Here is a 19,413-nt window from a genome sequence, read left to right on the forward strand (position 1 = left end):
CAGGAAGCACAGAGTCCATTTATGAAGGATGGAAAGAGGTCTACTCCAAGACACATCATTATTAAAAGGCCAAAGGTTAAAGACAGAGACTCTCAAAAGCAAGAGTAAAGCAGTTACTAGATAGATGGCTGCCAGATGTGACGGGTTATGAGGGAATGGGGGAATTAGTGAGGGGATTAAGAGGTACAAACAGGTAGTTACAGAATACCCATGGGATATAAAGTCCAGTATAGGAAGTGGAGTAGCCAAAGAACTTATACGCATGACCCATGGACACGAACAATGGTGGGTGGATTGCCTGAGACAGTAGGGTGTGCTGGGTGGATAGGGGTAAGGGGGGGAAATCAGGACAACTGTAATAGCATAATCAATAAAACATAATTAAAAATAAATTATCCAAAAAATAAAAATAAAAATAAATAAATAAAAAATATAGTAGTCTAATCATTATTTCCCCTGCAGTCATTATTTCCCCTGATGTGGCCATTAAGAACCTTGGGTTTGGGACCTGTGTCACTGACTCTTCTTGTGGCCTTTGAGTTACTTTTCCCTTCTAGGCTTCAGTTCCTGCATTTGTAAAATGAAGGGTAGTCGTTCCAGGGAACTCTTATTCTGAGATGCTCACCCTTCCCAGCAGGTCTAAAATGACAGGTAGATAGACTATCAGGGGTCTTTGATATGGTACCATCTACACAGCCTGAGGATTCACTGACTTCTTGGGGGTCCTTCCTGCTTCCACAGCAGGTGGCTGCCATTCTTGGATGTGATGCAATGACACCATTCCTCCAAAAACGTCTGTTTTCAACACACTTCCACCCCGAGGCCAGGACAGACCCCTGATGCACCTACGATATACCAATATCAACTCTCCATTTTTCCACACAACAAAATAAGAGCATTGTCAGGTAGAACCAACCCAAACTCAACTTCTTCACTTTCACATTTTATATTTTCTTAATGAGACTCAGGAGGAAAAAAAAAGTGAAAAACTCAACACTCCTCTCTTTTTTTAAGGTCAACTTTGAAAACATTTACTGGACACTTAGGATAGCTCTGAGGCACTGGGCCAGATATTTCACACGCCTTTTCTCACCAGATTCTCATGTAACCCACTTTACAAGTGAAGAAATCAAGGCTCTAAGAGCTTACTGGTACACGTGCAGAGGCCAGTGGCAGACCCAGATCTCGCTGTAACTGCAGAGCCTGCACTCTCGTGCCTCGTATCTTTAGCCCAGACAGCCAGCCCCCCAGCCAGAGCCAGAAAGCTTTCTGCAGTCCATCCTCCAATGACATTTCCTGTGGTTCCCAAGGATTGACATGATTGGTCCTTCTGCTGGAAAGCTAGGAAGCAATCTGAAAAATCAATACTGGCTCCTGCAAGAAGCAGCCTTGCCCGAAGCTAATTGAAAGCCATCTGAACATTTTCAGAACTGTGGCCATAATCATCTATCAGGTTGCATACCATGTCTCAACATGCTACTGCAGTAAATAACTTCCAAATCACTTCTCCATGTTCACTCATACAAAACAGAAGACCACAACATTTTTTTTTGTCATTGTCCTGTGGCTCCTCCATCGAAACTCAGGGCACTTGGCATTATGGTTACATAATAGGCAGCTTGCTGACATTACTATTTTAAAGTACTGCTTTTTCAGGGTTTACTGCAAGTCATTTTAAATTTCATTTAGCTCTAACTTGTTATACAAGTGTATGTTTGGAAACAATGTCCTCTGCTACATCAACAAGCTAGATTGGAAAATACAGTTGTTTGGGTTTAAAAAAACTGTTGGTAAACTTTTACTCTGCCCTTTTAGACAGTCATTTATAGGGTGGGAATGAGAAAGGGAAGTTATATGGCTTATTGCAAGAATTTGGAAAACTAAAAGATATATATTTTCATATCTAATCTGGATTAATGGCATGGTCTTGAGACTTCAGTTTCATTTACCATAAATGAGTACAATGACCAAACCACTGTTCAGCGTAACTTTGTAAACCAAATGATCACTTTTCTCATTACCAGTGACTACAATAACTTGGAGAGTAAACTGGTGAACTTGGTGGGGTGATGGATATTTGTGGTTTGATCACCCAGTATCTACCCACTTCCACTTGTCCTGGCCATGAAAGCTCTGTTATGCTTTAGAGGACCCAGTGAAGCCACCTCCAGAATGGGTCTGAGGGTCGTGTACATGACCCAGGATGCACGCACTAGCACATCATTCCATGCATCTCAGTTACAGTTTTGATGCATCTCAAAACAGGCTATCAGGCCAAGGAGGAGCAAATCTGGGGTTTTGCTTGACTATTAGGAAATTGAACTTTCTCTTAGAATGAAGAGGATGATGGGACTAAAGCTGCCTCAGCCATCTGGTGAACATGTGGAGCTCAGGAAGAGCCGGCCTAGAAGAACAAAGAGGAAGCAGTCAAGAAATGCACAACCCAGTCAGCTCCCACTGAGGAGGTTTCCCCGAAGTCCCAACTAACAATTCCTCTGTTAGTCCCCTAACAATTCCTCTGTTGGCCCCTAACTGCAAGGGAGACTGGGAAGCGCAGTTCTTGACTGGGCACACTGCTCCCTTGAATAAAATCAGAGTGTGTTACTAAGGAAGGAGGAAAGAACGGGTGTTGGGCAGGCCGTTAGTCGTCTCTTTTGTGGGCCGTTTGGGTCAGGGTTTCCGTGCAGAAACAGAAAACAGACAGATGTACAGGTAAAAGTGTTATCACATATTCCAGGATCTATAAATAACAAGATTAAGCTAAAACACACAAGCATTTGATTTGTAAAATCTTTCGTTAAGGTAATCTGGTTTTCCTTTTATAGTAAATTCATTTGAAGTGATTCAATTTAAAGATACGGTGTCTACAGCGAAAAGCGCAGGGCTGGCAGTGCACACAGCAGCCACTTTGGCATGTTCAATGTAGATGCTGAAAACCATGCTGCTGAAGATGCTAAATATCCTGATTTCTTCTTCAATTACAGAGATACATCATACTAAGTATTTACGAGTCCACTGTCTCGGGAAGGGAACTTCTCTGCTTCAACATGAGGAAAATGAGCCTTAGACTTCTATAGGTTAGGTTAGAAATGAATTACAAATGCAGGTATCTTTGAATTGACATTTCGGTCTCAGGGGATAGCTTTAAAAACTGGAGAATAATGAAAGCTGCCTTTAAGAATTTTTTTCACTAGTCACAAAGACACATCATATGTCAGAGGATATAGAGAATGCCAAAATGAGATTCTCTCCGAAATTATTTAGCGGGGCAAGAGAAAAGGAAGGTAAACAAGAAAACAATGGTGTATTGGGCTGAGAGAGATAAGAAGCAGGCGAGTCACGGGGCTGGATTGTTACCAGAAGCTCTGCCTTCAGCCCGGAGTTGTGTAGGCAATGGCCTTTGTAGATGCTTTTCATACAATTTCAGAGCCAGAAGGAAACTTGAACAATCGCCGAACCCTCTCCCTTTGCAGAAGACAAAAATGTGGACCTAAACGACCGGGTCTTCTCTGTAATGCTCTACAAGTTCATGGCAGAGCCAGAATCCAAATATGGGCTTTCTAACCTGTGGCGAAATGGCTTTCCATTAATTTCCATTCAGGAGTTACAGGGTTAGGGAGCTGGTCTCCCAGAAGTGTATTGTAATTTACTGCTGTGCCTACTGTGAATTCATTCTGAAATTATATTTTTAAAGGTAGGAGAAATTAACTGTAATACCATGACAACTGCCAAGAGCGATTAATGAGGGAAAACATGAGATATCTTGCCTCACTGAACTAAACTGGGCCCGGGGTGTGGGGACAGATGGAGGCATCCTTGGTACCCGAGGAAGAGGCTGAGAGGTAGTCAGGGTGTAACCGCTGGTGGGACCTCACTTTCTAATGAAAGTCAATCCTTTGTCACAGTTTCAAATGCTTCCCACCTACTGCTGAAGTTCCCCTGAAATTCGGGGGAGTTCTCAGCCATGTGACCCTCACCATAAACTCTCCCCCAAAGTTCAAAACTAGGGTAATCAACAAGTGATGGGAAAATGAGGTCTCTCTTCAAAGTAACAGAAAACAGAATCAAGGGTAATCTTGCAGACTGGTTAGTTTGAGTACACTGCAAAGAGTAAGATGTATTCTTCTTATCACTGTACATTCATCACTTGGCAGCTCGCTAATACGAGGCATGCAGGACATACTCACTCAGCATTTTCTCTCGGTAAATCTAGGGAGAGCGGACCTGGGCTTTGGGAGTAGGAAGAAACGCCAGAGGTGGTCTAATGAGTTGAGTTCCTTCATTTTGCAGAGATTTGAAAGAAAGTTAATAGTCTCTGCTAAATCAGGTATGAAAGAAAAATTATTGTTCTCAAATCATAGCACACCGGCTAAAATATGTTTACAAATACACTCAGCTGAAAAGAGTCACATGATGTCTCTAATCACCCAGAATCAGTCATTTTCACATGGTTTGGCTCATTTCTTTTTTCAGTTAAAAGTAAACTTTGTGGGTTCTGTCTTATATGTAAAAACAGTATTTGTTTGCAGCAGGAAAATTAAAGACAAGAGATAAACAAAAAAGAAGAACAGTTTAAATACCTATGATCTTACCACCCGGAGAATTGGTTTGAAAGCCTTAAATATGTTTCCAGGTCACTGTCTGAGAATATATCCACAGATTAACAAAAATGTGAGCACACTGTGCATACTTGTTTTTTTATAACACAATTTTATTCATTTAAGAATGTATAATGAAGCCCTGGCTGGCATAGCTCAGTGGATTGAGCGTGGGCTGCGAACCAAAGTGTCGCAGGTTCGATTCCCAGTCAGGGTACATGCCTGGGTTGCAGGCCACGACTCCCAGCAACCACACATTGATGTTTCTTTCTCTCTCTATCTCCCTCCCTTCCCTCTCTAAAAATAAATAAATAAAATCTTAAAAAAAGAATGTATAATGAATATCTTTTCATTATCAATGTCTATCTATATCACCTAATAACTGAATGGTATTTTACTACTTGACTGTAACATAATGTATTGAACTGAGCTGTTATTGTACATGTAAGCAGTTTCCTATTTACCCTTTTAAAAACAATGATGTGATTAATATCTTTATGGTTAAAGCCTTTGCACACATCCTTAGCTACTTCCTTAACATAAATTCCTTGAAATAAAATTTCTGTCACAAAACAGTGAACTCATTTGAAGAGATTAAAAAAATACATATTGCCAAACTACTCTCTCCAAAGGGAATCATATAGTTTTAATGTGCTTGAGTTCCATGTCTATCAATTATGTTGGTCAGTGCAGCACTTCCTGAGGAGAAACGAGACAGGCACCCTTGGGCTGGCCAAGCGGGAGAGATGTACTTATATCTATAATTCTGATGAATGTTAACTACAGACACCGTTGTCAATTAAATGATTTTATACTAGGAGAGCTGCTAGTGTAAATTGACTTAAACATTCCATTTTGACTCTCTCTCTGGGATTTGATGCCTTCTTCCCTTCCCTGTGTTAAGTAGTCTTTTTACATACTTAGCAATATTCTCAAAGAGATTCTAGATGGTTAGTCCCTGGCAACATTCTTGCAGTGCTCTGATTACATGCATCAGCTAGGAAATCTATCATCCAAATTATGCTCCCAATTAGATGCCAGAACCAGCTTGCAGTTCGACATTTTAATGAAATAACAGAAACGGCATCTGAAGTTCAGGCAAAATCAACAAGTACCTGCAAGACTCAGGAGAGGAAATGGAATGTGTTGTCAGACCACACATTTTCTTTTAAGTGTTTTATTTATTCCACTTGATTCCAAAAAGGGCTTAAAGGAGCTTTTCTTTTTAAATGTTTTCTAAATTGGACATTTTCACATCACTGAGGCTGCCAACATCTTCCCTAACATAAGGATATTCTTCTATCATAACTGCTTGCTATATTTAGAGACTGAATGACAAGGATATTGTTCTTAGAAAAGAGGAAAAAATAGCTCATTGTGATCATGAGTCCTGCCTGGAAGACCCTCCAAACAGAGTGTCGCTGGGGATGCAAGACCAGTCCCATGAAAAAATCCCTGCAAGGACTCAGTTTCTAGGCTGCCTTAAAAGGGCTCCAAAGAACCACAGAACGTCAGGTCTCTGGGCTAGTGTCTTCCCCCAGGGGACTGTAAGAACTCAGCCCTCCCACATTCGGACCCGAGAGCACTGAGAGACCACCAGCAGCAGAGGTCGGAAGGGGAGACCATCTCCCCTGGATCCGCTGGAGGGAAACACCCACCATCCCGCCGGCTCGTCCCTGTCGGTCTCCTCTGCCTCGGTCTCCCCAGGGCCTCCTCTCCGCCAGCACCACGCACCACACCTCTCTGGGGTCTGGCTCTGTCTCTTATCCCTCGTTTGGACACACCGTTCTTTTCAGTCTGTGGCCTTTCTAAATCCTCATTTCTGGACTCTTTATACACCTCTCCTCCCCTGGTCTAAACCTTGCTCAATATCATTTCTGTTTCAGGGTCACACATGAAAAGACATGGTCCTAGACACTGATGGGACACTTCACGACAAGTCCCCAGTGTGTGCGGAGCAGCGACTTGGAAGAAAATTATTTTGTGATTCAGAACAAAAAAAGGAGGGAGTGTTAAAGGCTCCATTAATGGGGGAGAAAGGGAATGAATGTCATTAAACTTACTTGGCATGTCACCAGTGTTACGCTGGGATGTGCCCATGTTCCACCTACTCCCGAATGCCACCATTTTGGAAGAACAGGATCATTTTCAGTGTGAAACCTGAGATTTTCTGAAATGTCAAGAAAGCCTCGAGAAAAGCAGGCAGTTTTCCAGCCGAACCAAGGAGCAAGGGCCAAACTCAACAGTAAGACCCTCATGGCTAGCAGAAGACGTCATCCTGACAATTAGGCCAAACGTCAGCCCGATGTTCCGGCATGTCACCACCTGCAGAGCCCTTTCAGATAACTATTCTATTTGATCCTCACCACGATTTCGGAGGGTAGGTGCGTTCATTCCCATTCCAGAGATGAGAAAGCTTAGGCTCCCAGGGATTACCTGATGGACTTGAGTCCTTTCGGCAGCTTGTTCAATGGTTAAGAACCTGGGTACAGAAGCAGACCACCCGGGTTCAAGTCCAGGCCCCGACCAATGCTAATTCTGTGACCTGGGGCAAGTCACCTGCCTTCATTATACCTCAGTATGTCTACATCATAAAACACAAATGACACTGCCCACTTCACGGGGCTGCTATGAGGACTACTTAATACATTAAGTCAGTCGAAGAATTAGGAAGTTAGCTGGCCAAAGTCCAGCACACACTAAACACTTATGAAATGCTTGCAACGCTCAATTCCCAGAGCTAAGTACAGATATGAGGTATCCTTATCTGTAACAATTTTACACTGCCTCTATGATTCATCATTTTATCAGCAGAGAAATTAGCTATTTCTCACAAAAGGAAAATACATGCTAACAGAAAACCTTGAACGGGATATAATGACTCAAAAAGGAAGAAAAGGGCAAAAGTTCAATTGCGGCTTCTTAAAAGAACCCCATTTATTTTTTGCTTCCAGAAAAATACTGTACATGATTTAAGCATTTTCAGTCATTTTAGAGCACAATGAAAGGTCACGCTAAATGGAAGTAATATTTGTGTAGCTCATGGTGACTGTCGGGGAGTCTGTTTCCCATGGCCTGGTCCTTGATGTTGACAATGAAGCACTTCTCTGGGCCAGCGCTGAGGAAAAGGGCTGTGTTCCCCCGCCCCCAACCACGTGAGCTTTCTGTGAAGAGAAGAGAACAAAGATGCAGCTGGCAACTGTGGAGTGCTGCGGAAAAGAGCAATTTCACCCAGGGGAGCAGGCAGTGGGAAATCGGCAGAGGAATATTACTGGGACGCGTTTTTAATTTCCAGTTTTTTTGTGGCTATGGGGACAAAAAAAAAGGTTGAAATGTAGAGAATGTGGTGCTGGGAGGGCAGGGAGAAACTGAGAGACCAACCAAGACATGGGGTTGGCAGAAAAGAAACACAGGCGGCTGGAATAGAAGACACCAAAGCAACAAAAAGAGTGTCACGCCAGAGACGTAGTGGAAAGGTAGGTATGTCAGAGGACAGCAGCCGCACTAGACAAGAAAGGAGTGATCTCTCAGTTCTGTTCTAGTGCACGAGAGGGACTAGGAGCTGGCCACGGTGGGGCTCCTAGCTGTCGCCTATAGAATGCAGATGTGGTATGGGTTGAGGTACCTTCCTAGAAACTAAACCTCCTTCTAGAGCATCACGTGAAGCATGCTTGCGGTGGCTGAGGTGTGGACTGTGGGGCTCAAAGGTCAGGTGCAGTATGAAGGAGCCCAAATAAGGAACTCAGGGCGTAAGACATAAGAGTGACAGGAAACAAAGGAAATCTCACTTGAAATTGGGAACATATTCAGCATCAAAACACAAAGTTACGGACTGGTGTCCAGCCCAGAAGCTCTGCATGTGGAAAAATAATAATAACTGGAATGCATTTGTACCACACTTTAAAGTTGATAATGTTTTATAACAGTGATCTTCTGTCTCACTTGAATGTTTTTCATGATCTAATAAAACACGCTTTTCATACTATTAAGTCCCTAAGAATTGACTTTATGTTACTGCAAATAGTTTTAAAAAATGTATAAATACTACTTATAGAGTTTTATCTATAAATACTATACATAAATGCAAAATGGTGGGTTTCAGGTTCTGATTCTATTCTAAAATATCTACTACTTTTTCAGAATGACTAATTAAATATAATTTGCATGAACTAAACAAGGTGTAAACATTGTAATACTCTGCATAGACCATTAAGTATCTCTCATTAAGAAGTTTCTATATTTCTAAACTTTCACACATTCTAAGGGGGTATTATAGATGAATAATTATTTTAAAAAGAATGTATTAAAGGATATCCCTGAAGGGTCTTTAAAAGCAGCTCTTACCAGCACAAACAGGAAGCACGCTACAAGGTTATGAAGAATAGTGGAATAAAACGATTGTGGCCTATTTCCATAAAGAAGCGTGAAAAAAGAAAACAAGCTAAAATTACTTCCAGCTTGCTGAGTTGAAATGAACTGTTATGTCATTAGGCAAGTGTCTTATTTACTCTTTGCCCTATATACAATAATATCGTGTGTTGTTGAGAGTCAGGAGTTCATATTAGCATTTTTTAATTTAGGAAAAAGGAGAAACTGTAAACCCTAAGGAACAGTTTTCTAGCTGACATAGTTCAGCATGCCTGGAGGGTGATGTGTGCTTGTACCCAAATCTTTATTACACGTTTTGTCCTTGAGACACAAAGATATCACTTCTGACCACAGTCAGCACAGCATTTGCTTTGAGGTTCTTTTTTTTTCTTTTCTTTCAGTTTTGACAATAAACTTGTGCTGATCTACTCTCTTTCGGTCATCTGGTTTCCTATGTGACTGACAGCATACATTTGGGAGACAGCTGCCTGGCTCTGGGAGAGAAGTTGCAGCTTGGAGAAGGGAAGTGAAGCAGAAAGTTCACCCTTGGCCTGGGCACAAGGCGCCAACCAACTGACGTGTTAAAGCAAAATCTATAAAGTAGAAACTGATACTGTCAGTATGGTAAGAACTCGGCGAACCTATTGACATTAAGGAAAGCTGAACATTTTCACTGGTTATGCTAACTTCTGGAGTAAATTAAGCCTTTTGGAAAGTAACATCAATTCCTTCTGTACCGTAGAGTTTTTGAGTGTTTCTAGGTTTTGGTTTCTCTGATCCCATAGCGCCCATCACGGCACTCAGCCTGCTGAGGTCTTCTGTAGCCTTTATCACTAGCTACACTCATTGTGTTTATTCACTTGGTTACTTGTTTCTTCATTGCCTGGCTCCACCAGGATACTGGCTCCATGTACTGGAAGATCTCAAAGCTGGATACTGGTTCTTCGATCAGAGTTAATCTGGCCCACTATATAATTCACCAATACACAGATCACAGGAAGATCTGCCCGAATGTATTCCTTCATTCAACAGATTCTAACTGAACATCTCTTCCATATCAGGCAATGGGCACAGCACTGGGGGTGGGGTGGGGAATACTGGCAAACAGAACTTACATTAAGACAGTGGTCTATTATGGGGTTAGCTAAATATATTATGCACTATCCCACTAATTCTTCGAGTAGACCATAGAGAAAGAAGAAAAGACATCAGCTTATTAATCAGAGATCAAGTTCACAGAGTACAAAGCCACATCTCTCCTGCTTCTTTGATTTCATCTGCCTAACACTTTGTCACTCTAGGTAAGCAACACAGGCCTCTTAATTGGCTTCCACGGCCCTCTTCAAGTGCTCTTTTCAGAAAGCTTTGCAAAAGTCTTATAATCAATTGTGTTATTCCAGAAAATGTTAATGCTCAAGGTACCTTTAAATAAAAGGACAATTCTCTTGAGACTTTTTTCTTAGTAACAAGGAATGCAATTAGGTCTATACTTGGCATTTTGTCAGTTTTCAAAGGCAAGAGATCTCAGGGTTAGGAGAAAAAAAGCTACCAAGATGCTTTTGCCATGGACTATGGTTGGCCCAGAGTTTGAGGGTTAAAGCCTGAGAAAGTTTACCTTCTTTCTTTAATTTCTCCTGTAAATAACTTCCAAGCACCAAAGCCCATAGGACCCAGAATGCAAAATCCTTTCCATTACTGTATTGAAAAATTATGTATGCTGTGATTTATGGCAATTGCTGGTCTTTCTGCAAACTTTGGCACAACAGCTGCCAATACAAGTTTAGCATTTCATGGGTCAGTACTTAAAATCTGATGAATAATAAACCATCCTTGAACCTGGGTGAGGCACTGGGTGGGTAATATATTGAGAGTTAGTAAAAATGTATCAACTATAGATTACGTCATAGCTTAGCACTCTGGAAACAGAGGCTAAGTAAAAGAATGATTGCTATTATCATATCTCCTTCTTCCCTGCTATTGTATTAACAATATAAAATTTGGTGATTCCAGAGCACATGTATAAGTGTTCGAAAAACTAAAAATGTCCACACTCTTTACAGCTTTACAGTGAATAATCCAAAGGGGGCAATACTCTTTTTAAGACTTGTCAGGGCAATATTAGAAAGCAATATTTTTAACTCGTTTGGAAGATACTCATCAATTTTTTAGGCATATAAAGATTTTCATCCTTTTTCATTCTTGAAACATTACAAGTGATTGCTTGAGTCCTGGTAGGACAAATCTAGGTATCAGATACCTACCTGGTGTGAGGAACAACTGCATGCATCTGGTTAGGGAGAGCAGTGACATACTCAAATACACTTTAATAGGCTCAGGAGAGAAAAAACATTAAGGCCCTTTAATAGCGGACCACTTGCCTGGGGTGTGCAAACTCCAGGTACCGCCCTTATCAGGTGCTTTCCACCTGGACATATATTTTTAGGGCAACTCAGGCTATCTGTGAAGGGAGGCTCAGCATTAGGAATGCTGAAGAAAGTGGACTGAATGCCTTCTTCCTAACAAGAGGTAAAGCCGTAGCCAAAGGTAGAAATGGAGTCCAACCTTAGAGAAACCGCCTAGGACACCCCTTAGGACCCACGGAGAACGTGCAGCATCTAACGGGAGTGACCTCAAGCCCAGTGTCCACCTAGAGAACACGAAAGGAAGCCCAGGTGCAGGTGGGGTTGTTGACATTTATGGAAGGAGACAATCATATATTCTCCCCTATTTACATTTCTTTGATTTTTTTATGAAAATTCCTTAAAGAAAGTTGAGTCATTATCTCTTAATTAAATGAAAACATTAATACCAGTTGTAGACAGACACTCATAGGGACCCCTGATTTTCTGAGATGGCCCAGATATGTGCGGCTGGAGCTCCCAGGAGTCCTGTCTACACTGTGCCCTTGTCCCCTCACCGAGGCCGACAGGCCGAGGGCTGGTTGATCAACCCAAATTGGGTGAACCGGATTCTCGCTTCTAGGGGCCTCCAGCTTGGAACTGCGAAACCCAGAGGGTGGAAGTCATCAGCGTTCGGTCAAACTAACAGCAATATGTTAGGGAGAAGGGCCACAAAACCCTCTGCTGTGACTGCCGCGGAGCTTCCTTGGTTGAGTTCCTTCCTTCAGTTCCATGAGATACCACAGGGTCCTTCCAAGAAAACATTTTAAAAATAACTCTTTTTTGGTTAAGCTAGCCAATCAAAGACATCTGCGGGTTAAGGACATCAGCACTTCAGTACAAAGTTACATCTTGTTAAAGGAGAAGTATGAGGGGCATGCTTATAATTCTTTAGGTTTGTAGGAAATGCTACATGTTCCAGACGCTCCTGCACGTGGCCCCGGTAAAGGTTGCAGACGTGTTGCTGTCGTCATCCTCAGGACAGAGATAAGGCCCCGACAGCGAGGCTGAGAGGATTTGTCCTGCGTACTGGGGCCTGCCTGCTGGTAAGTGGCAGAACCAGGCTAAGGAACCAGTTCTACTGACTGCTGGTCAAGTGCCCTTCCCAACACAGCCAGGAGGCATGTGCGTCCAGAGCTTTCTATTACTCCTGCTGTGGCACGTCCTACCTGATGGTATGTGACTTTTTCTTTTAACATACAAAACCCTCAGTTAAAAAGCAATGTTACAGAGACTATAAACAAAGCAGACACACAGAGCTATTCTGAGTATGTATATAATGTATGTATATAATGTATGTATATAATGTATGTATATAATGTATGTATGTTATATATGTGCGTCCAGAGCACATATATAACATAAGTGTATATGTTATATATGTACGAACATAGAATTCTGTTCTCACTTGCCAACTCCAACTCAGTGGCTACAACAAGTTTTTAAAAAGTATAATACATAAATTATTGCCGAATCATTGATACTTGCTACTAAAAAGAAATCGGCACCGAGCCCTGACTGGGGTGGCTCTGTGGGCTGGGGGTCGGCTGCAAACCGGAAGGCCACTGGCTGACTCCCCGTCAGGGTGCGCCTCGCGCCTGTGCTCCTGGGCTCCTGGTTGGGGCAGTGCCAGGGGCAACCAGTGGATGTTCCGCTCGCACATCGATATTTCTCTCCTTGTCTTTGTTCCTCCCTTGCCCTCTTTCTAAAGACGAAAAAATAAAACCTTTTTAAAAAAGAGAAATTAGGACTGAGAGGTGCCTCCTTTCAATATGAAGAGCAAGTTTGCCCTCTTCAACACATGACAACTATTAGCAGGGAGTAGCCTTCAGCTCTGGGACAGAGATGTCCCAAAATGTTTTTGTCTTACGTGTTTTGGGCTTGTATCCTCAACTACGTTTGGTTATTTGTTTATAATTCATATACATGCATTTTTATATTAGCAGGTTATATACCTTATAAAACATGAACAAAATAGAAAAGAAGAATATAACCAATGCAATGTTTTGCTAACTCTGATTATCTCAAGGCAAATGCACACAGGATGAGGTTCATGATTAATTAACCACAGAGGATATAAACCCATATGTCTTCCAGATAATTGAGAGTTTCGTGGCTGGCTGCTTGCCAGATCTGATTTCATGGTCACTGCCATTACTTCATCATGTGGCTGGCAAAGAGTTCACACTAAACTTTGCCATTTTCTTGTAGGTGGCAATATTAAAATTATCTTTCATGTATGGGCATTCTTTGCAGGATCTTTTTAAGTATCTACTAGTTTTGGGGGGTTTGTTAAAGCTAAAATAGAGAATTTGTAAATCCAGTTACCCAAGCATGAGGTATTCTACAAAACAACCAGAGCAGATGAACCGGTGCGGAAGTCACTGTGAAGGCACGGCCTCACCTCCCTCCCTCCCTCCAGCTGGTGATACCCAACCATCTGACAGGTGGGCCCGGGACGACGCCAGTGTCAATCCAGTCACCGTCCATTATCATAATGGTTCAGGATAAAATGAGTCTGAATGCAAGTTCTAATCAATTCCTTTCCCCCCAAGTCAATCTCAAGAGCTCCCTGGGGTGCACACCCCACTTTGCCGTACAGTGAGACAGTACTTTCCTTCTGGAGCCACTTACAGTCACAGGAAACTCCAGGCCTAAAACTGTGCAGAACAAAACCAACCCAGCCCAGGTGGAAAACACCATGATAGTGCATGTTCTGAAACATTTAAAATCATGGACCATAATTCACAATCAGAAAAGCATGTAAAACATTAATGTTTCATGTAACAGACTGTATATTACCCATGTAACTACCTCCCCATGAAAAAGCAGAACATCACCAACACCCCCAGAAGCCCTCCGGGTCTGTTCTCTGTCCCAACACACCCTCTCTTAGTTAAGCATACACTATCTTAATTCTTAGAGGAATAAACTTCTTGCCTTTCATTATATTGTAGTTTTAGCCACTTAGGTATGCACCCCTTAGCAACAGAGTTCAGTTTTGAATGTTTTCACACTTTGTAGAAATAGAATAATATTGTTATGTATGCTTTTGTATCTTCTTCCTTTAAACATTATGTAGGTAAGATATGTCTGTGTTATTGTGTGTAGCTTTAGTTTACTCTTTTTCCATCACTGTATAGTGTTCCATTTTGGGGTTACACAGTTTATTCAGGCATTCTACTATTGATAGACATTTTGAATGTTTTGAATTTGAGATGATCACAAACAATGCAGCTGAGAACATTTTACCTGTTTATGGATACACATGCGTATACATTTCTCTAAAATGCACATTCATGAAAATGCACTCTTGTGCAGGTAAGTGGAATTGCTGGGTCCCATCTAACTTAGTTTTAAAAAAAACCCTAAGTGAAGGTAATTCCAGTGCATCTCTTGGCAATCAATTTTAATATTAACTAACTCTTCTGTAGCCATGAGCTCATTAAATTACTAGATTTATCTTTCCCCAGACTTTCACTTCTGGCACAGTCATTAAATTTGTACCATGATATTAAATACATTTAACTGTGTTAAAAATACTTTGAAAATTTCCAATGAATTTATTGAAGCCAAATGCCCCAAATCTCCACCCCTCACATTTTTTTAACATATTGTAAGAACATTTTCCTTTAAATGAGGGCCAGCTTAGGCTCAGAGAACAAAATGTTCATTCAAAATTTAAAACAATTTTGCAGCAAAAAGTTCCAAGTTAACACTCATATTGATCAAGCATAAAAAGCCAAAAATGTTAATCCTGTAGCCAAACTGAGGAGTAAAAATACAAATAATAAAGATTAATTCCAACTTCAGAGTCTCCAATGTTCTATTACAGTCATGAGTGCCCTGCAAAGGGACTACATAAATGGGACATCCCTAGGCGACAATATGTGGCACCAATGAAACCCATTCAGTGGTCTTCCCTTGTCTCATTGACAATGAACTTAATAACTAACGCTCATTATAGAGTTTTCTGCATATTAGGGCATATATACAATGATGTTTTAATCCTCAGAACAGTCCTACGGGTAGGAATGATTATTCTTTTCATTTTCAAAAGGAAACTGAGGCTCAGAGAGGGAAAAAGTAAGTGACCAAGGTCCCACGGCTGTAAGTAGCTGAGCTGGGATCAGAACCAAGCTTCCTAGTGCTTTGGTTCATGCTCGACCGCACTGCCTGACGACCTGTTAGTTTTGTCATTGTCATTGTTGGCATTGTGATTATTTTGATAACAACAAGAATAGCTCTTTAAGACCAGAGCAAAAGTATGAACCATGGTTGGGGGGGGGGGGACTATATACATTTGTTTTCATTTATGGAAATTTTATGAAAATGATTGTAACCAAGCAGCTCTAATTCTACGAGAACTAATTAAGAAATGAATTAAGGGATTCGACGGATACCCAAATTAGTCATTAGGGCTCAAAGATCTGGAGTTCTGGTCTAAATCCAGCTTTGGCACTTGCATCCAAAATAAACATGACCAGATAAGTACCACAGCTCGTGATTAAAGCGGATTTATATGGCTTATGCGTCCACATGGGAGAGGCCTCTTCCTAATTGAATTCGGACACCTCTTCGGTTATTGTGCGTTTCATTTGCCATCTCATCACTCTTTTGTAACTGCTGGCATTAGGGTTATGCTGAGCGAGAAATCATTGCAATCAGTGATGTCTGCGGAGTGAGCATAAAAAGATAAAAGAAAAGCCTTTGAACTGTAATTAGAAAATTCCTTAAGTGTGCTCACATGTTTGAGACTACTACTGACTGGCAAGGTGAGTTACAGAAGGGACGTGCAGTGTCACTGTTCCGGGATGAGCAGACAGTCAAAGTCGTGTTCCGACATGCGATTAGAGTAATCTTTTGCAGGCCAAAACATTCCTGCTTTCCAGCTCTAATATGATTAGTGACAGACAGCTGGAGGCATCTCATTCTCCTGAAAAAATATGATCAGAATTGTTTTCAACTGGTGCTTCTTTCCATCAAGCTGTTTTGTTGCCTTGCAGCAGAATAATCAGAGTTTCTGATTATTTGGTATGTTCCAAGAAAACAGGAATTGATTGTGCCCTTGCATGTCTGATAGGAGAAGGCTGCCAAAATGTACAGTGTACACAGTAACTCTTCCGTTGCCTAACAGAAAGCAAAACTAAGAAGTGTGTGTGTGTGTGTGTGTGTGTGTGTGTGTGTGTGGAGGGGGTGGGGAGAGTGGGGGGAGAAGGTCAACCAGGAGTTTCTATAATAATTCTCTTTGAACAACAATAAAGACAGTGTTTTCATGGTGATTCAGGTTTCAGATATGAGGAAATAAAATATTCTATTCTATTCATGGAAAACAACCAGCTCCCACCAACATTAACAGCTCTTTTCAAAAAGTTAGTCATCTTACTAGTAAAATTTCAGGGCTATGGAAAAAGAATCAGGGTTAGGTTAAACATTCATGGAAATATCCAGGTGCAGTGAGACCTCATTAATTTTGAACTATCTCAATTTGATATTTGTAGTCATTTGACAGGGTCTGAACCGGAGATGATCTTTTCACAATGAATATATATGGCTTGCTAAGCAAAAGTTCTGGAGGTAAAATAACAAAAGATTTCAGGGAAAATACAATGAACCAAAAATAGCATGCTTCCTGTCCAGCAAATGCTTTTGATGAACCCCTTCAAATACCAGTTACTGATAAGAACAATAAGTACCGTTTAATTGAAAGTCAGTCTATACAGTTCACTTTGTATACATGAGCTACAAACATCCCAACAACTCTGCAAGATGCGTATAGTTATCCCCATCTTAGAGGAGGAAACTGAGGCTCAGAGAAGCAGGTGACATACCAGACTGCACAATTACAAGGCAGCAGAAGCAGGAGGCAAAGCCAGCCAGGTTGTCTTGCTCAGATGCCTCTGTCCTTCCATTCCCACCCAACACTGGGTGAGCCCTAAAGACCACAAGTCAGACCCCTAGGTTCACTGGAGCCAGCTCTGCAACAGCAGAACAGCAGCAAAAATGGCCATCACTGAGAGGAGGGAGAGGCAGGCACTCCGGCTCCACAGCCCACTGCCCTTAACTGTAATTCCTTAATTCTTTTCTACATCACAAGGATATCTGTAAAACACTTTTTATGTGGCACTTTGAAGTATTTTTCATGCATCAAACTACCCTAGAAAACCCACAGAAATGCTGATGTAGGTGGAGGGGGGGTGGAAGTGAGGCAGAAGTGTCTTGTGTCCACTGCCCCTCCTCGGCGCTCTACTAAAGTGACTTCAGTCCCCACGCCCATAAACAAGAACTCTGGTGTGGAGGCCCTGAGAGGCGGGCGAAGGCTGTGACAAGGCTCTGGGAGTGAGCTTCAGGTGCCAGGACAGCTAGCTGGCCATGTGCACTGGAAGAGGCTACAGAGAAGGGAAGGATCACCTCTGCTTACCTGGAGATCCACGGAGATACTGCGGAAAGCAGGCTGGGTTCTGGAGTGCTCTAGGAAAAAGGAAATTTGGGAGGTCAGATCTCACATTTAGCAACCACACCACCCGTTTCCATCCTACCCACATCCAGCTACAGCTTTGGGAATCAGACACACATGGCATTTGTCCTTATTCATGACAATAGCTGCGTAGGTCGAGTAACCTCTCTGTGCCTCAGTTCACTCAATGGTGCATGGAAGATAATAGCACCTTCCTCGCAGAGTTGTTGAGAGGAATGAATAACATGTAAGTTGTGCAATGAATTTAGCACACAATAATGGTATTTTAATAACAGCAGTAGCTAATATTTGTTGCTTGCTTGGAAAGTGCTTACCATTATTCTAGAGTGTCAAATAGGGTAACTCTTCAATACTCCGAGGTAGGCACTATTACCATTGGCATTTTACAGATACAGAAAATGTGGCACCTAAGGGTCAAGTCACCTGTCTCATCAAAGTATACAGAACAAGTGGTGGATCAGGGATTCTGCTTGTGACCATCTGGCCCCAGAGCCTGGATTCTAAACCACAACTGATATCCTGCCTAATTTCTTACAAATAAGTGTTAGATAGTATCATTATTGTTGTTATAATATTCCTTTTCCAAGAGATAGCCTATACTGTATAGCCACACAGCCCCACTTGGGCATAGAGACAGGTGCCGGAATCATGAGTAAGCCAACCAACCACTCACTAAGTCAACAATGGCTTCACGTGTACCCTGAGAATGCCTGTGTATCAGCTGCGCTTTTCAGCACTGTGTGGGGCTTCAAATGCTCTGGTCACCAGTCCTGCGTTGTCAGATCAACCTCCATGAAGCACTGGGGACAACGACGAGGAGGGAACGCACTGGAAAGGATGGGGCAGGACCTCAGGACACTGGATGCTGTGTCTGGCTATGGCACCAGCTCTCTGGGTGACCTTCTCCAGCCAGCTGACCTCTCTGGATGTCATCTTTACATGAGAGGACTGACCTAGATGCTCTTAAGCCCTGAGATTCTAATCTACAATTCTATTCTGACACTTTGGATCAGACTAACTTTTCTTCCCGACAGTCCATTTTTGAGAGACTATATTGGGACCCTTCATTTCTCTAGCAAACTGTGAACACAGTGCCAGGCATCCTGAATAGTGCCCAGATATCAGTGGGAGGCCTGGTCTGAGCTTTGCAATTGGCTCTGTGAACATGCTGAAGTCTGTCACAGGAGGGGTTGGCAATCAGAAGACCAAGGAAGAGGATAGCCCGGAGGACAACTGTGCATGCCTGTGTGCCCGATCTGAATCCTGGGAGTGGCTCCCCAAATCTGGTACCGATCCTCAACCCAGGGTCCTGGTGTCCCAGATACCCAGCAGTCTGGGGGAGGGGTGCCATGCTGGATGATGAGACAGATAAGAATGTCTATGAAAAATAAGGCAGAAACCAGGCAACAGACGAGATGCTTGGGCTGAAGGTTAGATTTGTTTTCTAAAAGTAACAGCGTTGTATGCAACAATTCAGAGGCGAGAACTCAGCTGGCACATAACTAGGTGACTTTCTTGACCTTAATAAAATATACTATTAGCCATTCTGATAGCAATCTTTTCTTATGCG

General features: G+C 42.1%; 1 protein-coding gene across 4 annotated transcripts in view; it reads right to left on the reverse strand.

Annotated features, from left to right (window-relative positions):
- SPATS2L (spermatogenesis associated serine rich 2 like) overlaps nt 1-19,413 on the reverse strand; it is a 163,570-nt gene that overhangs the window by 124,140 nt on the left and 20,017 nt on the right. For 3 of the 4 annotated variants that reach the window (XM_036023123.1, XM_028508527.2, XM_036023122.1), the window contains one exon: nt 17,787-17,836. The gene's annotated coding sequence lies outside the window, so the exon portion shown is untranslated. Of the gene's footprint in view, nt 1-17,786; nt 17,837-17,986; nt 17,993-19,413 lie in introns of those variants that run through there. The other variant, XM_036023124.1, reaches the window with a different exon arrangement.

This window comes from Phyllostomus discolor, chromosome 4, assembly GCF_004126475.2.
Source record: "Phyllostomus discolor isolate MPI-MPIP mPhyDis1 chromosome 4, mPhyDis1.pri.v3, whole genome shotgun sequence".
Lineage (NCBI taxonomy): Eukaryota > Metazoa > Chordata > Mammalia > Chiroptera > Phyllostomidae > Phyllostomus > Phyllostomus discolor.